We start from the raw sequence: 21637 nt of genomic DNA, 5'->3' as shown, positions 1-21637 counted from the left end.
GCTGGAGCCAGCTCTGAATTTCACTGTTTGGCATCAAGAGGCTTCTAGTGTGGACGGAACTCTGTCAAGGTGCCACCGCCATTGCTGCTTCACCTTCAAAAGACATGTTTGAACTGTATTTGTTTGAAAATGTGGGATTAGATCTCCTTTAAAGCTTAGGATGAAAAGTACACAACGGTAATATATGTAACTGGAACAGATAAAGTAGTATTTCACACATGAATTATTCTTAAAGAACACATTCTTCTGACTTGGCAGATTAATTTTTTAGGGTGAGGTTTTCTTTATTTTGAAAGGATAGCTGAAAAAGGAAAGGATACACAACATAGGTCTCCTGCAGGAACGAAACAAGGAACCTTGTAAACACGGTTGGCTATTGAGTCAGCTACAAATAGTGGTAGGAGAGGTATTTGTAGTATCAGTTTAACTTTACAAAATGTAATATTTGTTGTAACCCTACATAACAGAATGAATCACCTTCAAGGAATTTTAAGGAGTGCTGTTGGTGATTAGTACGTCAGGAGAATCTAACTGGCAAACTTTCTTCTAAAGTATATTGTGTGCGTCTTGACTTAGTGGGTACAATTGTTCTTTGGGTGTATAATGCTCTTTAATCACACTAGACTGTCAAAATGGAGCAGTTTGATATGAGTCTGCCTTCATTAGAGTCTATACTGTAAGTGAGGATAAATGACATTGAGAATTGGTGTCAACAGCTGACTTGGATGTCTCTAAAAATAACATCCCCTCCTTTTTCATCTTGTTGCTACAGTAGCATTACAAGAAAGTCTTGTGGTCAAGGGGAAATGTTATCATTTTGTCCATGAGAAATCAATGCAGGAAAAGGAAAATATTTTGCTTGCTCTTTTGCTCTTCAGTTAATCGACGTAATCCATTTAATTGATTAAAAAAAAACTATTTTAATAAAATAATCTATTTATAAAAATAGCAGATCTACAAGCATTCAACACGTTACATCATAACATATAATATAATGCTTAAGAGGTTAATATATTAAGAAAATAATAATTAGAAAAAAAAGCTCCAAGATTATTAAATTAATCAAAAAAGTAATCAATAGAAGGATTGCTAAGAAAATAATTGATCCTTGCAGCCCTACTCTTCACTAATGTACTGTATTCTGGCTTCCAGGGTTTCCATAGACAGCGCAGTAATGCATGTAGCCACATACTGTATATGCACTGCCAACAGAGTTATTGGACTTGATGCCTCATGTACATGAATTACCAGTGGGCATTACTGTACAGTGTGGAATGAAACATTTACTGCAGCTGGCTCACCATGGACAGTCAGAGAAATGTCTCTGGTGTCAACTAGGTACTTAAGGGATAAGACAAAAATATTCTTTCTTTTAACTATTTCATGAAGCTCTGGCTTATCCTTAATTTATAGTACTTCGTTGTACGGCGGATCGCAATGGTGAGCTTGTAGATCTGCTATTAGTATTTTCCTACGAGCGGCACCATCATGACAAAGTACAAAATCAAATCAGGCGTTTACAGATTTCTGTCTTTCAGAGTGGAAAGCTGATCTAGCAGCAGCTCAAACGCCTGATGAACAGTTTCTTGTATCAGGTGTAGGCCTAGTCAATGAATGAAAATCTGTTGGAAAGCAGACAAGTTCACACACGCCCACCGTGAGGGCTGTTTCTGCACTCTCTGGTTTGCCAAAGACTGTGCTGAAAACAACTAGCTCAGAGTAAAGTTTATAAAAGAGATACATACAGTACACCAATCATACCTCACTCGACAACAGCCTGAAATTGTCTGGACTATATATTTTCTACATTTTCTATTTAATGTATATTCTGTATCCTCCAAAGTATACATTCTTGATAGTATTTTCATGATAATATTTTGAGTTGATGTGTGTTAGGAAATCGTTCAGAGATCATCTTCGAGTTGAAAATGAAAGGTGCTGCTGGTACCTTGACTTGGTCTGATGTTCTCTAAGGCTAGAATAATATGACTCAATGGCCAAGACGCCAGTTGTTCATTACAACAGCTAATTTAGCAGATTGTAATGACAAGTCACAAGATGGCCTCAAGCATATTGAACTACCAAATCAATGGAAACGCTTGCTAAATCATTAGTGAGTGTTTGCCTTTGAAGCTGAGGTCCTGTCAGCTTCGAGAGCAATCACTCAAAATTATTTTGTGATTTCAAGTTTTTGTCATTCAGCCGATGCTGTTATCCAGTAAAACTTACAGAGGAGTTGAGGAGTAAGACAGTAACGGGAAGTGACTTACGGAAGTTATACTCATGCTCCTATAGTTTGTTTAAAATATGTAGTGCAATGGAAAGTAAAGCAAAGGCTTCCTTTGATCCAGTTTTAAATGGAGTCAATATGGCTGTTGTTTATTAAAGGATTTAAATTACTTCCTTTCCAACTGTTCCAACATGTCCCTTCAATAAGATTTTGAAGGCTGTAATATTGTCTTTGCAATATCAGTCATATTATGGCAGAAATTGAAATATTTTGCATTGAATAGCTGCACTCTTAATAGAAATAATTGGCGAATCAAAGAGAGAAATCTGTATTCAGGGCTGATTCATTACATTACACAGGCACCACTTTCTGTCTAAAGGTGATTGCGCAGTTTCGATCTGTCTTGTACCACCTTTGCCATAAAATATCTGGTTGGAGTTAATTACTTCAGCAGATTGGAGATCGGCTGAAGGACCCACAGAAATGATGTTATTGTAATAAGGTAGAAACCATGTAGAAGTGTATCTGTATCTGTAAAACACAGATACGCACACACGCACACGCACACACACACACACACACACACACACACACACACACACACACACACACACACACACACACACACACACACACACACACACACACACACACACACACACACACAGACACAGCAGACACGCATGCACGCACGCACGCACACACAGACACACACAGACACAGCAGACACACACGCACACACTCACGCACGCATGCACGCATGCACGCATGCTCGCACACGCATGCTCGCACACACACACACACACACACACACACACACACACACACACACACACACACACACACACACACACACAGACACACACAGTGTTAATGTAAGCCTGGGTGTGTAACTGTTGTATATTCATCATGAACCACCCTCAATAGAATTACTCTAAGCATGAACCATGTCAGCACTTGCAATTTGCAGCTTGTATAACATTTAAAAAGTATGAAATGTAAGAAAAAATAATAGCCAAAGCATTTATTAACTCGGAACAAATCAAATAATCATTGAATGGCTGGCACACAAATGCACTGGAGAATATTTGGTAATGAAAACAATTAATTACTCTCACTCCAGAGGGCAAAAACATGTTGAGGATCTGAATAAATTAGGCTACATGTTTAATATTTAATAAATAAGTGTTTCTCTATTCAAAGGTTGTCTGCGATCATTTTGAATAAACAGTACATGTCTAGTAAAATGTGTTATTTTTGCGGAAACTGCTCTGTATTCACATGAAATATAGACCAATATACCCCTATAGATTACCCATTTTCATCTGTTCCTAAATCCGACTGTGACTGCGCTAGGTATGAGACGATATGAAAATTACATGTCACAATTATTGTGGCCAAAAATAATTGCGATTAACAATATTATCATGATAATCAAAATATGCTTAAAACTCTGAAAATGGCACTTTTGTTAACCACTTGCACCCCAGCATCCATATTCTAGGGGGGAAATCTGCCAAAAATAGCTGACGCGTTGTCAAGTGAAAAAAGAGCGTACCAAGTGTGCTCTTTACATATCCGTTTGAGTGTTAAGTGGTACCAAATATGCAACTCGGCAAAAGCGAATTGATCCCTGTATATGATGGAGGACAATTTCACGATCAATAAAAATCTCCTCGATATGATTATTGTGAGCGATTTCATCACGATGAACGATGAGCTTTTATCGTCACATCTTCAGATTGTATGCTTTTCACAGTACAGATATACTAAATTATTTCCATACTCTAGAGAAATTCTAGGAGCTCAAAGATATTTAGAAAAATATTTTGTATAAAATACATTTTGAATTTCAGACTGCTTAACTCTTAAAGTCTTTAAACAGATTCTGCCAGTGTTTCTTCACATTTGGTTCCACCACAGATGTAAATGTATCTTTGTCAAAGCGAGGATAAGGAAAAAAGAGGGAAAAAATACACAGCAAAAAGGCAAATTACATGGAGGAAATATGCAGTGGGAGACTAGTCTGACGACAAGTATGTCTAATGCTATTCAGGGGTCATAACGAAACTCCCCATGGTTAAAAAAGAAACTGCAGTACAAATTGAGGTCACCCTACTGTCAATGTCTGTATTCCCAAATGCATGTGGAAATATAGCCCCGACAAAAGATCTACAGTGGTCGAAACATATATGCTCTTTTAAAGATCTAGGCTTTATAATAAATGCTTTTCATTTCTCTTTATCCTGCATGTGGAGAATGTTTCGAGCGTATGCATTTAGTTAAGAAACCTGTGTTGGCAGCTGGTAGCTGGCATTGGCCAGCCTAATTATCGATCCACGTCACCAGTCGCACACACTTAGCCAGTGGGGCAGCTTATTTAACACAGAGGCAAACTTATCAGGACCGTGCCGCTCACTCTGTGTTAGTACTGCAGTGGAATGCACTACTGCCTGCATTGAATGCAGTTTTTTCACCCAGCTGCCAGCCTGCCACCTGCTTGGAGCCGCTCTTATGCATGGGAGGTGTGGCGTGTTCGCTTCACACAGCAGATTTATAGGACACAAAGCTACTGTATATGTGGAGGAAGAACATGAAAGCAGATGCAAAAAGAAAGCACTGTCATGGTATTCTTCTAATTCAATGACGTATTTAATTAAGTGAATAGCATTTTGACTGAAACAAGGCAGAAAATGAAAAATATTGATTTCGAAAAAGGAAAGCTTTTGAAGTCCTAAGCAGAACTGTCTGTCTAAAAGATAAATGGCTCTGGCTTAGAGTATCTCTCTTGATTGAATCATCTGTTACCACATACGTCTTGATTTATATTAATCCAGGGATTTGATCCTGCTGTAGATGTCAGGGACTTGCTCTGTTGGAGACTGACTTTGAGACAGAAAGGAACTAACACGGCGGCCTTATGATATTCATCATCATTAACCCTAATTAAGATGTTCCATCATAATGTATGGTTTCTTCTCACATTCTGCTCCCAGTGGTTATTTATTATTTATCCATTGCTGCGTATAAATTATCACTCAGGCATTCGTTTGTTGCCCGAGGTAGGCCAACTAGGCTGAGCCGCAGCTGCCGACCGATTTAGCCGGGTCCAAGGTTGGTTGCCGAGGGCAAAAACGAATGCCCGGGCGATCATTTGTTTATCAAATATCCATAGCCTTATTTTAGTAACAGTTATTAACAGTTATCAGCCCATGGGATGATTATAGATAATAATATATATTACATAATAGTTACCACCCTCTGTGTCCTCTGTTCCCCTCACCCAGGAAATATAAAAGGCTGGGTACTGTCATAAAATCACAGAGAAGTGAACTGCTTAAGGATTAGATATAGAAGTTATACTTCACGTAAATCCCATTCAGGTGCAGTACAGTATGTGGATTGACTTAATAATGCTGTGGCCCTCAGACATTCATGGTAAAATAAAAAATTGTAAAATGTCACAGTTTAAGTGTTCTTGAACTATATAAGTGATTTATCAGTATCTCGCTCACTTAATCTCTTCCTCCCTTGCTCATCTCATAGTAATACCCCTCTCTCTCTCTCTGTCACGCGCACGCGCACGCGCACGCACACACACACACACACACACACACACACACACACACACACACACACACACACACACACACACACACACACACACACACACACACACACACACACACACACACACACAGACCCACACACGCACGCATACACACTTATGTAAGCCATAGCTGTATTGAGCTGTTAATTACAGACAAGCCACTTTTAAGTTTCTCCTATACTTTGAGCTTGACATACTACTAATTAGACACAATAGGACATAATTGCTTATTAATCAAAAGGAGTGGAGAGTGAATCTGTAAGGAGTTATGAGTAAACTCAGGCAAAGTCCTGGAACTTGACAATGTAGCACTGTACTGCAGTCTCCCATGCATGCTGGTGAGCAGGGAACTGTGTAGGTTATTATTTTACACCCGCTGGATGGTAAAATACTAACTTCACTTATCACCCTGTCTATTTTAATTATTCTTCCGGAAACTTAAGTCCATTATGGTCGCAAAGTAAGACTCCTGCTGTTAGTTGTTGTTGCACAGCTCCATACACCTGTAGGCAAGGAGATCCTTCAGACAACCAGCTAACTCAGTTGTATGTTATATTTACCGTAATTTTCGCACTATAAGCCGCACCTGAATATAAGCCGCAGCAGCTAAATTGAATGATTTGTACATATATAAGCCGCACTGGACTATAAGCCGCGGGTGTAAAATCCATAGATTTAGGAGGTCCCCTAGTGGCCGTTAGCTGTAAAAATCCATAGATAAGCCGCACCGTTATATAAGCCGCAGGGTCGAAAAATGGGAAAAAAGTCGCGGCTTATAGTCCGAAATTTACAGTACATATTTTCATTTCTTACCATAACTTTGTAAATTAAAAGAAACATCATCATTTTTACATTGCATATGATGATAGTTATCTGATAGTTGTCTGTGGATAGGCACCTTAGATAATAAGTAGAAAATAGAAGCTACTCACAGTCTTCTGTGTTCATTTATTTATTTATTTGCTTTTCTCCCCAATTTAGGTGGTATGCCAATTAATTCCTCCCCACACCTATTTGTGTGTTGTCACTGCTGTTGTATCCTACTGGCTCACCTGCCAGTAATGAGGAGCCCCCACTGGGAGAGGATGTAGAAGAGCCATAGAGATCCCAACACTCCCTCCTAACAGGTGCCGCCCCAGCCCGTAGGACTACGTGCAATGACAAATATCACCCTCCCTGCCCGGCTTCCCTCCCCCCCAAACACGGGCCGATTGTGTTCGTCTAGACGATCGACAAAGCCGGATGCACCACTGAGCCTCCGCAGTGGTGGGTGGGCACTTTATCACTGAGCCACCCGAGCACTACAGTGTTCAGTGTTGATTTAACTCAGACAGGCATTTGATCAAGACTCACAGGGCCCTTCTTTTAGCGTGAGTAACATGATTTACAGTCTATAGATCAGATTTAGATCAGATCTGTTTTAAAGAGGTATTACTGAGGAGAAAAAGCTTACAGTATTTTAAATACAAACAAAGAATCTTAAAAATGCATTGACCCTGTTCATAATCCATCCAAAGCATACATGGGCAACTGGCGGCCCGGGGGCCACATGCGGCCCCCACCTTCACTTGATGCGGCCCGCAGGTTAATATTGGAATACTGATTTCAGATGTTTCAATTCCAAACAATCAAACATGACACGCTTTAATTACTTCAGTCTATATTGACTAGTATTAAAATTATATTGTCTTTTTTATGGCCAAGTTATTTGTATTTAAGTTCATAAAGTTAACATAAGTCCAATAAATGCATTTGAAATGAAATAAAAATGATACTTTTCAGGATTCTAATAAAAGAATAGCAACAAAAAAATAGCAGATCTACAAGTTCAAAACTTATCGCTATGTTTGCTACTTTTGTGACATAGAATGGCGAAGTACGCCATTCATTTACGAAAAAACTTAAAATACGGAGATAAGAGGTTTCTGTTCAGTATATGCAATGTGGCCCTCTGGAGTGAGTGTGGACATATAGTGGCTCTCTCCATCATCAAAGTTGCCCACCCCTGATCCAAAGTGTATAAATGTAACCAAAAGAGGCCCGTAAGGGTCTTGGTTACATTTGTAGTACACTATCAGAGTTACAAATTAATTCAGAATGACACATTTGAATGGATGGATGATTTTACTGATTGTTGGGCTGGCATTTCTAAAGGATTATATGATGCTTGCATGAATATATGGTTTTACATGGGAATATTCTTTGAATTTGCAGAACATCTTTTGGGAAATAACATTCTGGGAGGGTTTTATGTGCACAGGCAACATAAACTCATTTCATGAGTAAATTGTGGTCATCTATCTTTTTTTCACTCAGGTCATGGACAGATAAAAAAAATTGCTCTGCTGTGTCTCCCACTGCCTCATAGACTAATTGAAAATACAGGTCTATGTTGTAGAGATATCCACAATTACGACACACACTATGAAGGTGGGATAGTTTATAGATATTTGGAAAAATATGTTTATATTTTTGAGACAAGTATGTACAGTACAGTCTAATATTATGACTCACCCATGTTTTTCCACACATCATGTGAAGTCAATAAATAATTGTGTTAAATATGTAACATTTATAAGGCGCACGCACGCACACACACACACACACACACACACACACACACACACACACACACACACACACACACACACACACACACACACACACACACACACACACACACACACACACACACACACACACACACACACACACACACACACATACATAGGTACAGTATAGGTTCATTTACCCAAGTTCTATGAAATAATGTACAAGTTTCTACTGAGTCTATTATTCCACATTCAATTACTTCAAAGCATTTTCCACATTTTGATTACATTGCATCTGCATCACACACTCGTATTTTGGTCATACTATAGAAGAAAGTACGGTAAGCCTAAACCACTCTACCAGCCCCTCTGGTCTCTCTCTCTCTCTCTCTCTCTCTCTCTCTCTCTCTCTCTCTCTCTCTCTCTCTCTCAACTACCCCATCCTCGTTGCAAGTGAAAGCCATCAAATATTCACAGCTGCCTTTAGAATGCAAATGCTAAGCATAAAAATAGATCTGATCGGTTTTAAAGAGGTAATGCTGTTGTTACACATTCTCCCAAATGGTGATACTCAAAATTCTGTTTGTATTTGCACTGCAATGCCTCCAATGGGCTGTGCAGAAAGCAGAACAATAGCAGCATGGTTCCAATGCTTTATCTGTTATCCACTGGAGCCTGCTAAAGGTGCTTAACGTTTATTTGCTGCAGTGGAAGATGGTAAGCACAATTTCTGACTGTATGTGTGGGCATTACTCTGACCCCAATTCTTCTAGATACAAGCTCGCACTGTTCTGTACACATTATTTCTCCGGTCAGTGCATTATTTCCCTATAATCACACCTTGAAAAAACTTCATGAGTAACAGAAAGTTATCTTAGTGTTTTTTGTTGTAGTTCGAGTTTTTACAAAAATTTGAAGGTTGTAAATTAGAGCATACAAAAGGATAGATTTGAGTAACAAGTGATAGATTTGAGTAACAATACACAGTATTTTCAATTTAATTAACTTTTAAAGTGAAAAGAAAACTTGATTATTAGAGAAAAGTCCAAGTATTATCATAGTGTGACTCTTAAGAATGGCTTTTTTGTTCATTCTTAAACGATTTTTACCCTGTACAACCATATGCTTTGCTACATGTATGCTACAACCAGTTTTCGAGGAACAGAACAAAGACTGATGTCTCTTACTGAAAAGGTCTGAAACTGTGTTTCCCAGGTCCATTTTCACAATAGTTTAATGCATTTGGAAAGCTCTTGCATGCTCTGACAAAACACGATAGGGGGATATTGCCAGCTTGGTACAGAGGGCAGTGGCTGCCATCAGCAACCAACCAGCGCCCATTCTCTGCCTGGCCTTAGGTGCTAACAAACCGACTCAGATGAAAAACTCCCCGTCATACGCTTTGCTGGGGCATCTGCAGAGTGATGATAAGGACCGGGCTTTCATTTTCTCCCCACTCAGCAGATGGTTTTAAGCTAATTATAACTGTCATTGTAGTCTAAATTTCGGAACTATATAACAATTTGGTTCAGAGACTATGGATTTCTCAACAGAAGTTGTAGCTTGTGATACCAGTGCTGTAACTCATAACGTAAAACAAAAGGTATTTTGTCTTTGTAAAATGTAAAAAGTAAGATCAACTTCTAGCTTACTCAAAAGTACTGAGAACCAGACCAGCCCTACATTGTAAATGCATACATGGTGTAAATCTAGCAAGCCCTACCTGTTCTTATGAATCATTCACAGGTTAAAATCATGTGAAAAACACCTCATCATAGGCGCATTGGACTTCGGTGGATGGTGTTGTTTTCTGTGTTGAAAACTTTCTTGCTGCCTTCTGGGCAGAACATTTGCAATTGGTTGTTTGGTTGATTTGTGGTGGGTTTATAGAGGCAGCTAGCCAAATGTCCACGTGCTTATACCAAGCCGGAAGCTTTTTCTTTTTCTTTTTTTCATCATTTTTCAACACGTTCTCTGATGGCTGACTGAACAGTGCCCTACAGTATGTGGTTTTCAAGAAATGTGAAGTGTTGAATACATTCATCTCAATTTGAATAACAGAATACACGAATGTAAGAGATAAACTGTAACATAATTATCTGAAAAACTGTGTGTTATTCCTGGCCTTACCCACGTGATTTATTTGCTGGCAGGCTTTTTCCACCATGTCCCATCAGCCTTATTATCCAAGTCTTATTGGTCTCTAGAGCTTGCGTTTTCACCCTTAGTGAGGAGTTTGGAGGTGAAATAACAGCCACCTGGTCTTGCATTCAGAGGCTCTTAGTATTCATGTCTCTACGTACAGTATAATGAGTATATACTGTAGCAGGCCAGTTCATACTGGCATCTGGCCTGATAAACCAATTTGTATACTGTATATATATATATACTATATATATGTGTGTGTGTGTGTGTGTGTGTGTGTGTGTGTGTGTGTGTGTGTGTGTGTGTGTGTGTGTGTGTGTGTGTGTGTGTGTGTGTGTGTGTGTGTGTGTGTGTGTGTGTGTGTGTGTGTAGATACTGTAGATAGATAGATAGATACTTTATTTGTCCTTGCGGAAATTCATTTTGTGCCAAGCAGCCATCAGGATACAAAAAAACACAAACACATAAGTTAACATACTTACAAAATACATACAACTAGACAAGGCCACCAGTCATGGTTCAAGAGGCATCACGCGTGTGTGTGTGTGTGTGTGTGTGTGTGTGTGTGTGTGTGTGTGTGTGTGTGTGTGTGTGTGTGTGTGTGTGTGTGTGTGTGTGTGTGTGTGTGTGTGTGTGTATGTGTGTGTGTGTGTGTGTGTGTGTGTGTGTGTGTGTGTGTGTGTGTGTGCGTGAGGGGGTGTGTGCGTGTGTGTGTGTGTGTGTGTGTGTGTGTGTGTGTGTGTGTGTGTGTGTGTGTGTGTGTGTGTGTGTGTGTGTGTGTGTGGGTGGGTGGGTGGATGGGTACATAATGTGGGGATGGAGTTGGCTGAGAACCCAAATAATCTCAAATGTTCACGATGCATGGAGCTTCTTATATTCTGAACTCACTCGAATTATCGACAAGCATGCTCCCTTCAAAACCATTAAGGTAAAGGGTAACCACCTTCCATGGATCACAACTGAGCTAACAAGTACTTTCAGGCAGAGGGACAAGGCATGGGCTTTATACCGTAAGACAAAGGATCCTGCAAACTGGGAAAAATACAGACAGTTAAGAAATAAAAGTAAAATAATGACTATGAATGCAAAATCGAACTATTATACAGAATATCTTAATCATGATTTCAAAAATCCTAAACAATTCTGGAAAAAAATAAAAACAATAACTAATTCATCTGATAAAAATGCTCACTGCAATCAATTAAAAGTTAATAACACCTTAATACATAATCCTCTTTTAGTAGCGCAAGCTTTTAACAATCACTTCTCTTCAGTCTGTACTCCCACAATGCACGATCCTTATGTTATCTTTAATAGTGCACCACCTTGCCATAGCTCCTTCTCCTTCATGAAAATCTCACCTGTTGATGTTCTTAAAGCCATTAATGATCTCAAAGTGTGTAGTGGCCCTGGCTTAGATGGTATAGAAAGCACATTTCTTAAACTAGCTCCACACATCCTTATGTACCCTCTCTGTGATCTTTTTAATCTGTCTCTATCAACTCATGAAATACCATCGATCTGGAAGTGTTCACGAATTACTCCTCTGCACAAAGCGGGCAATGCACTTGATCCCAATAATTACATACAGACCAATCTCAATTATCTGTTCCATAGCAAAAAAAATCGAAAAACTAATTTACAACCAATTGTCTAAATATCTTAGCAACAATAATATTTTATCACCTTTTCAATCTGGTTTTCGCTCCAATCATTCTACAACTACTGCTCTATTAAAATTAACAAACGATATTTTTTCTGCATCTGGTAATAATAATCTGACAGGCTCAATTTTTATTGATTTAACAAAAGCATTTGATCTGGTCGACCACTACCTTCTATTAGACAAACTGTACTCTATTGGTCTCTCACGCAATGCCCTACTTTGGTTCAATTCCTATCTTCACAACAGAAAACAGTGTGTTGTTATACAGGACAATAAATCTGGTTTAGCAGTGCAGGAACGAGGTGTACCGCAAGGTTCAACCTTAGGCCCACTCTTGTTTTCTATTTTTATCAATGATCTCCCCTCAATTTTTTTGGGTTGTAATGTGCAACTCTATGCAGATGACACAGTAATATATACATCACAAACTACCATATCACAAATCCAGTCAACATTACAATCAAATTTCAATCATCTAGAATTATGGCTCTCGGCAAATAAATTACTCATCAACAAAACAAAAACAAACACTATGCTTTTTGGAACTAAACAGAATCTTATAAAAACCATAAATCAATCGTATAATATCACTTGTCTTGACGGTACGCAACTGCATAGAGTTGATCACATTAAATATCTGGGCCTATGGCTTGATTCTGAACTTACATTCAAATGTCACATTGACAACATTGTTAGAAAAATAGATTTTAGTACTGGTGTTCTCTACCGGAACAGAAAATGTTTTACACTTACAGTTAGAAAAAAACTTGCACTTCAACTCATACTTCCTATTATGGATTATGCTGATGTAGTCTATCAGACTGCATCTAAAAATAACCTTCTTCCACTTAATACAATATACAACCGTTTATGTAGATTTGTTCTTGGCTGTCCTTATATGACTCATCATTGTACCATGTATGAAAACCTTAACTTACCATCTCCCACAGTAAGACGACAGCAGCACTGGTTACAGTTCGTTTTTAAATGTATCTACTTTAATTACCCACAGTATCTCAAACAGTATATGAATAATTTTACCTCTAGACACCAACTGAGACATTGTGCACAAGTTTACTTTGATGTTCCACGTGTATTTAATTCGGTTTCCAAAAAATCCTTTAGGTTTAAAGCTCCTTCTGACTGGAACAACCTACCTGTTCATATTCGGTCAATATCATCTCCTCAATTGTTTAAAACTGCGCTGTCCTCTCACCTTGAGACTACCTGCTCATGTTTTCACTAATTATCAGTAACAGATCTATGACACAATAATTCATTCATGTACTGTATGTGCTTTGTGTATTGTTGTTGTGTTATTGTTGTATGTTTTGTCTTGTTTTCCCCCCTTGATTGATGTTGTTTTGTCCTGTTTATTTATGTTTTGTTTTGTTCTGTTTCCTAAATGTATTAGTATGTACTCTGTAACTGCGGAGCCCCTTGAAAACGAGATGGTTCATCTCAAGGGGTTAGTCCGAATAAAGAATTTCAATATATATAGAACAAGAAAGGACCGAGCTACTGGTGAGACTTGAATTTGATGGTATGCAGCCACACTGTGAACCATTGAGGTTCACTATTTTCTGTTGTGATTCCTCTTGCACCTGGATAAACTCCAATGTGTCCTTAGCCGTAAGTGGATCCTTTTAACAGCAGCTATTTGACAGGAAACCACTGGTGAAGGTAATAACATGAATTGTGTGTGTTTCATTTAGGTGTTTCTATGTTTCAGCATGCAGCACAGTGAGGGCTCGGCCACATGTAAGCATCTGAAGGGAAGTAGCCAGCGCATGCCGAGTAAAAGGTGTAAAAGGCGGCAATTATCAATGTTGTCTTGCGGATTGTGGGCAGTGGCAGTTTTCTGGTGTATAGTTTGTTTGACTTATGTTGGAGTGGTTGGACTGCTGAAAGAAAACTACAGGCAAAAGTCCTGCAAAGTGGGGGTCAACAACTTGCTTCTTCTTTCCTATTGGTTGATGTCTGGTCAAAGTTCACCAATGTTGAGCTCCTTGCTTCAGAGGCGTTGAATGTGACGTGTCAACTTGCCGCAACCAGACGTTGGTTCCACCCCTTTGCTCGCATGGGTCTATCTTTATGTTGTATTCATTTTTATCTTGATCTTATAAGTCTTAATATTTCATGTTTATGGATATTTTCACAAAGTTTTACAGCAGGAGATATGAAATAAACATAAGCCTATGCTATTACGCAGTCATCCATTGTTTCCGATCTGACTGGCGTACTGTATGTATCTCCTCACTGCTCTCTGGCAGTCAAGCGTCTGAAAAGGCATGGCTGCTTTGACTAGGAGGAAGGATCTGTTTTAGATTTAGCTGCAATATTTCCACTACAGCAGATGATCAAAGGCATCTTGATACACGTTCAATGGCAGTCCTAAAATTACGAAAGTGTAAGTGTAATATTAACGGTATAGCTATAATATAATGGTATAATTTGGTGTAGAGTGAAAAAAGTGATCCAAGTACAGAGCCAACTCCGGTTAATTTCATTAATACCAGGTGTTCTTTTAAATACATAATTAATTATGTGCTCATTTGCATTTTGAATGTCAGTATACGGTCATGACTCATGGCTTGCATCAGTCGCGAAGAGTGTCGCCCACCCTTGCATCTCTTACTGTACTCTAACTCTAACTGTTATCACCCTAGGGCTTATATGGCTTATCACCCTCTTCGTCTTTTTATCACTAGCCTCACCTAGGGCCAATAAAAGCCATGGTTATGTGATAAAATAGTGCAGATTAAAACAGCCCTGATGCAGAAAATGTATTTCAGAGGAGAAATCCTTATGGGAAAAAAATCCTTATGGAAAAATGACACTTGAAGCATACTCCTATTTTCACATCCATGTGGCCCCGGGCGATATCGAAACTAGTTTTTAATCCTCTAGACATAATTTAACAAGTGCTGCTTTTTTATACATTTATTGCAGCACCTTTCCGTGTAGACCTTATGATGCATGAAAGACCACCTACAGCACAGTATACTGTTACTGTACAGTTGTTAACTACATCTTGGTTGTATATGAGGCATGGTGAGTCTCCACAATGCAGCAGTTTGTCCATTCTACCGATTGACTTCTAAATGAAAGAAAACTAATTAGCAAAATGCAGGCAAAAGGCTACTCCATAATGTCATGTAGGCTACTGTAATGAGAGGAGACATGAGCTGCCGTGGTTTGGTTTATGTCATGGCCGAAAAATACAAGATGTCCTGAATGATCTCATGGTCACAACATCGTCATCATATTTTTAGGGGCCATGGACCCTCTTTGCATCTCTACACTTTTGTTATTATTCTTCCGCCGTTTTACGCATAACGCCCCCCAAATGGAGGCGCTATAGCAATTTCTTGAAAATGCAAACTTAAAACAGTCATAAGTCATGCCTCGTTTGGCCGACAGCCATGAAACTTCCTTACACATGTGCCTTGATTCATGATGAATCATCTATCACTTTGACCAGTAAGCTTCGCTCTTAGATTTTCCGCCATATTGAGCAGTTTGAAAAACAATTAAACCCAGGATTTTTGAGCAATTTGCGCGAAACTGTGTCACCTCTGTGTGCTCCTTTTTCACCAGTTCAGGTGTGTGTATCGAATGGCTTAGATCGGCTACTTTCACTAGTTTTGGTACCGAGGAGACGTCACATTTCTCTATTGGTAAATGGTTTGTGAACCACTGACCTTGGTGTTAGTGAAACAGGAGCTTGGTTCATGACAGAAGGCAAGATGAAGCCTTAGCTCAATCAGTAGTGTGGCAGCCCGTGAGTCCAAAGGTTGAGGGTTCGATTCCTGTCTATGGCCATGGGTGTGTCATTATTGTATAACTGTACCTCTGTACTTTTTGCAAACTTTTAATAAAGTATTAATAATAAAAAATAAACAATTAAATCAGGATCTCATCAAGAATCAAGAGGATTTTATTTGTCACTCACTCATGTGGATACAAGGCGAGCAGCAAAATGTTGTGTGGCATGTTCCACAAACTGCGCTAATGTCAGGGCCGGATACAGAAATTATTAACTGGGGGGGGCATTAATAAATGCTGGGGGGGCGCGCGGCGCCGAAAAAACCCAAACCCCCCAAATGCGTAGGAAAATATGCATTTTGGCACAGTTAGACCTATAAAAAAATTTGTTGCCTTTTGTCTGACCTCTACCCTGAAACCTGCCTGGCTTGGTTGAACCTGCCAGGGGTATGACCCTCACCCCTGCCAGTATAGACCCCAGGGTCTATAAAATAAAAATAATAATAAAAATAATACAAATATATATATATATATTTTGTTTTACCCCAATTTTGATTGGGTGGGCAGGATGCACGTTTGGGTGGGCACTGCCCACCCCTGCCCCCCCCTAGAACCGGCCCTGGCTAATGTAATAATAATGTCAATGTGAATGATATTAATTTGAGATCTAAGCAAGAACCAACAAACAGCCATTTACTTTATAGGATGAAACTCAGATTCAGACTGACTTAAAGTGATTTCTCAATATCTTCAATCCAGCAGCTGCTAATGTACAGCAAAAACATTAAAGGAAATGCACCATGCCTGATTCATAAATCAAACAGATACTGATCAGCTGTGATCTTTGGTGCAAAAGATATAAATGTTATGTTTGGCCATGCAATGTGTGTTACTTTTTCATTAGGGGTGACACAGTCAAAATCTGAACATACAGCATGAGAGCTCATTTAGCAGACATACACAGTAAAACAAGTGTTAATCAATCCATTTGTAACTCAGAGAATACAGTACAAATGTAACCAAATGAACCCTTAAGGGTTCATCAAATTAACTCTCTTTTACAGTGTGCTGGACATTGATTCCAGATTTCCATGTCAATTTGTCCATGTCAATTTAAACTGGTAAAACATCCAGTTATAAATCAAGATGTTCCCCTCCTGAAAAATTCATATCAATCCCCACACCAGCTGAACAACTGATGCTGCGATGAAAGGTCTCTTTCTCTGTCCCTGTCACCCAAATTCATAAGACAATGTTTTATATGCCATGTGGAGTCCACAAATAACACAAAAGGCTCGCACACTGACAGAATGAGTTAATATATATTTTTGTAATTACAAAGTAAAAAAAAGGTGACATAGTGAAAAGGGACACAGGGAGTGGATGTTTCGGTCCTCAGACCATCATCATATATATGCCATGTGAACATTGTTTTATGATGAAGTGGGTGAGGAAAAAACAAGAACTGAGCAGCCTTTTAAATGCTACATGGTGACTGGATGTCATGTTGAAAATGCATTTCATGTTGTAATGTTGCCAGCACTACCTCCTGCAAATAGGACAACAGTGATTGATTTGGCACGTAATGTCAGAATCAGGTATTCACTCAGGCAATATGATAAGTAATATTAACTCATGCCAGTCAGTCAACAGAAAATATCTGTTTGTTTGGCCTCTGATGCTAGATAAATCCTGAAAGTAATTTTCCGGTGGCAATTTTATCTGGTGCTACTTTATATTGAATTGGCTTGTGCCAGTTGGCCAGGGAAATAAAAAAGTTCAGCATAGAACCTACAGTTCTTTTTTACTGAGAATTATTGTTCAAATAACTCTTGTCCGTATCATAATTATGTCTACAATTGCCTGCTACATGACACCTGCACCCATATCAGCATACAGTACTTACAACTCCCAGGCACAGAGTCCTCTGCCTCAGTGTGTTTTACGTAAAACCCTCTGTTCAAGGCCTTATATTTATAATACCATTTTAATAGATGCCTAACATATAATAGTATAATCTCTCAAGAACAGATTCTGCACTGCGTTGGAATCTGTCGGGGAGGTTCGTCATAACGTGTGCGCATTGGCTACAAGTGGGCGTGCCTTCAGATCAGGAAGCAGGCCGCGCTTTACCCAATCAAATGTAGTGGGCGGGATTCACATGTCCGTCGATCTTTCCCCCTCGAAACAAACCCAAACTAATTTAACAATAGCGTCCGCGGAGCAGACAAAACCACGGAAAGATATTCACATTTTAACTTACTCTTTCATCATAGAAACAAGTGGGCTTATAACCAAAACGATCCATGTTCTCTGGGAGAAGTGGTGTTAGTGTTCCGTGTAGAAATATTGTTAGTGGGAATGAAAACATAGTGGCACCCACCGGAAGTGAAAGCTGAAGGCAGACCTAAACCCCGGTTTCCTTGCGCACTGGTGTTACGTTTTCTTCCGCCCAGAGCCAACAGACATAGAACAAACAGCAGAGGTCGCTGTTTTTCATTTTCAGTTGGATCTGGGTTCCCAGATTGATAATAGTATGACACATTGTTACACAGCCTGTATGACTTAGCTCAAGCTATGCCATTACTGTACTTTCCTATGCCCCTAAGAAATAATGTCTAATCACTCTCAGTCTAGCCTCGGAAACCCAGGCTTTTTTTTTTGTTACAAAAGAAAAAAAGCCTGGGGGAGCGATGTAGGAACGATGGTCTTGGACCTTGTTATCTCCTAACCAATCAGAGTGCAGAGGGGCGTCGCTCTAAATTTGGTGACGTCAGCGTGCTCCGTGCACAGGCCGAGGGGGGAGGGGAGGGGAGGCGGGGACATAGATTGGTGAAGCAATAGGAAGCCACGCACAAATCCAGGCGGCTGTGTTTGGGTCCGCCCTTCAAGACCATGGATTGAGCTCGTAGCCTCAGGCTACTCTCAGTCTAGCCTAGTGCTGAGTGGTGAACTGAGATTTGGGTTATTTTTGCGACAATAACAATAACTGAGCGACATTAGTTCAATTATATACACACATTTCAGTTGTCAGTCATATTTAATGTTCTTTCTGAAAGTTGTAGTTGTAGTATCCAGATCAGAGAATGAGGCATGCTGCTTACACCGAAAGTAGTTTACTACTATAGTCTTGTTTTTGACACTGAAACAATAGGGCACTGTGCACGATAGGAGGATGCATCCTAGATTAAGTGAAGATGATAAACTGTAACCAACACTAAATCTGAGGAGCACTTTTTTTAATGTATTGTGTGATATGCTGTATCTCTTCAAAACAATCTAATGATATGGATCTCACAATCCACATGGGAACGGTGTGTCTCCAGAAAGTGTGACCACAGATTTCATATTGCCAGCCTATGACTTTCAGGCATGCATCCCAAACACACTGTAGAGAAAAATAACACAACTAAAAGTGGGAAAGTATGGGAAATTCTTTTCAATAACCAAAACAACTTATCTTTATAAATATGGAATATGGATTGCTGATTTCCATTAAATTAAATTAATCAAGGAACCTTTTGTAACATTGATATTAATATTATGACACTCTCATATTCTTTGTAAACATATGCTTACAATAAGTAGTTCTGTCTCTTCATTTGGCACAGATCAGATTCACATTACTGTATGTATCATTAGTACATTAGTATTTAGTCAATGTTTTTGTTCATTTCATACTAATACAAGAGACTTTGGTGTTCTAACCAGGCCAAGGGCAAAACCTGAAGCCTGCGAACCTGTAGACAATGTTTAATGACACCAATATTGAATAGATTTTCAGAGTGATTTTCAGTGCCAACACGCAATTGGCCTCTGCACAGTACGATGGATGTATTTTGCAATGTTTTAATTCAATTCTCCCACCTGTTCACTTGCCTTGGGCGGCTTCTGTTCATTTAGCCACTGTGAAGTGAACTCTGTGGTTTTGATATTATCCTGCAGTGGTGAGAATTGTCCAATTCCTGTCTGTACCATAGGCTCCAGCTTTGCCAGAAAACAACCCTCAAGGAGAAATCATGTGTAGAGCACAGCACACAGAGGAGACTTCCAAGATGAAAAGAGACAGAGAGCTTTTATTCAAAATCACATGCCCGTTGCTCAGGCAATCAGATGTGAGCGTGCAGGTTCTAGGAGGTGTACCTCGACTGACTGGGGTCTCATTATTCTGCTATGTTCAAACGTGAGCATAGGAAACATTGCAAATGACTGAAATGGTTTGAATTGACTTTGTGTGAGTAAGGACTGCTGTATTTCCAAGATACCTGGCTTCTGTTGTTCAAAAGGAGCTAAAATATTTCAATGTGTTTCCTAATATGGTATCATTATCCAACATGAATTTGAATTAACTTGAACAGGGATTTCTGAAATAGGCCTATAGCGCAACATGTTTGGTCCGAGAAATAGAAGAACGGGAACATCTTTGAAAATCTAAGTCACGTCCTGTAGGGCAGATGTGAGTTTAATGAGAAGAGATGAACAGAAGGTGGAGAGATAGACTGTGGGAAGTAAACATGACCCTTTGTCCAAATTCTGCCACTGCGTATCCCCTCTTAGGAATGAACAATGAAGGAGAGACAGAACCCCGAGACACACCCCTTACCCTCTTACAAGAGGGAAATGTCAGAAGAGACGTGCCAGCGACTGATGTGTTCTAACGAGAGAATTTGCCGCTCTTCCAAAGTCAGCCAGGCTCATCACATTCTACTGAGTGGGAAGAACACAGAACACTGTCTCCCACCTGATAAACTTAACTGATTGACTATGTAACGCAGTTCCTGTTTAACCACCTTATACTTTGTCGTATAACAAAATAGTGAAAAATAGCCAATCTACAAGCTAACAACTGAACACTGAATGGTTCACAGTGTTGCTCAAAGCTTCCTTGCATCAGTCACTTGCCCTGAAATAGAAAGTTTGACTAAACACATGTACGTTAATGTTACTTGACATTTTATTCAACAACACAGTCAGGGCAATTATGGCTAGCCCTGGAGACCCAAACAGTGTTTGAAACCATTTGACAGTAAACTTACGTGTGGGTCCTGAAGCTATATCCTTCCACTAGCAAATCCCCCTGTAAGTGCCACTCCACTGAAAAATCAATTTCTGAAGCGATGGTCTTATCCATGTTGAACTGTGCAGTTGCCGAATGTCCACATACAGTACAATCTCACTTTAAAAGTGCCCCCCCTCCTCACTGAGGATATTCAAAGTCCTGTTTGATATGGATGTTCCAAAAAAATTGCCTCGTTTCGTGCTCCTGCTTATTTTACTGTTTGAATGATTTTCACCTCTAAAGTAGCCAGCAACTTGAAGTATCACAGAGACAAATTACTGGACATAAGAGATTTGTCGATTGCTTTGGATCAGTACAGTGAGTTTTTCACACTGGGACCCCCTGCTCTCGCCAAATGCGGAAGATCCATACACCGCAGCGGCCCTACCACGGAGGTGTCGCAACAGGCCAGGAAGAATACCTGGGGTACTGGTGAGGCTGGGGCGGTGTGCCAACCATCCCCAGTTTCCTTCCCAGTATCCTACTAGCCAGCGTACAATTCTTGGACAAGCTGTGGTAGTTGAGAACAAGGATCTCATTCCAGCGGGAAACAGGGTACTGTAACATAATCGGCCTCACAGAGACTTGGTTGTCGGAGGAGATACCA

General features: G+C 39.6%; 1 protein-coding gene across 2 annotated transcripts in view; it reads left to right on the top strand.

The window, feature by feature from the left end:
* galnt18b (UDP-N-acetyl-alpha-D-galactosamine:polypeptide N-acetylgalactosaminyltransferase 18b) overlaps window positions 1-21637 on the top strand; it is an 85920-nt gene that overhangs the window by 2207 nt on the left and 62076 nt on the right. The window contains exon 1 of one of the 2 annotated variants that reach the window (XM_080429543.1): window positions 66-397. The exons of the other annotated variant lie outside the window; for it this stretch is intronic. The gene's annotated coding sequence lies outside the window, so the exon portion shown is untranslated. Of the gene's footprint in view, window positions 1-65; window positions 398-21637 lie in introns of those variants that run through there. 2 annotated transcript variants of the gene reach the window in all.

This window comes from Gymnoscopelus braueri, assembly GCF_963280865.1.
Source record: "Gymnoscopelus braueri genome assembly, chromosome: 1".
NCBI classification, from domain to species: Eukaryota; Metazoa; Chordata; class Actinopteri; order Myctophiformes; family Myctophidae; genus Gymnoscopelus; species Gymnoscopelus braueri.
Note: the sequence above shows the minus strand (reverse complement) of the source record. Positions and strands in the feature narration are given on the sequence as shown.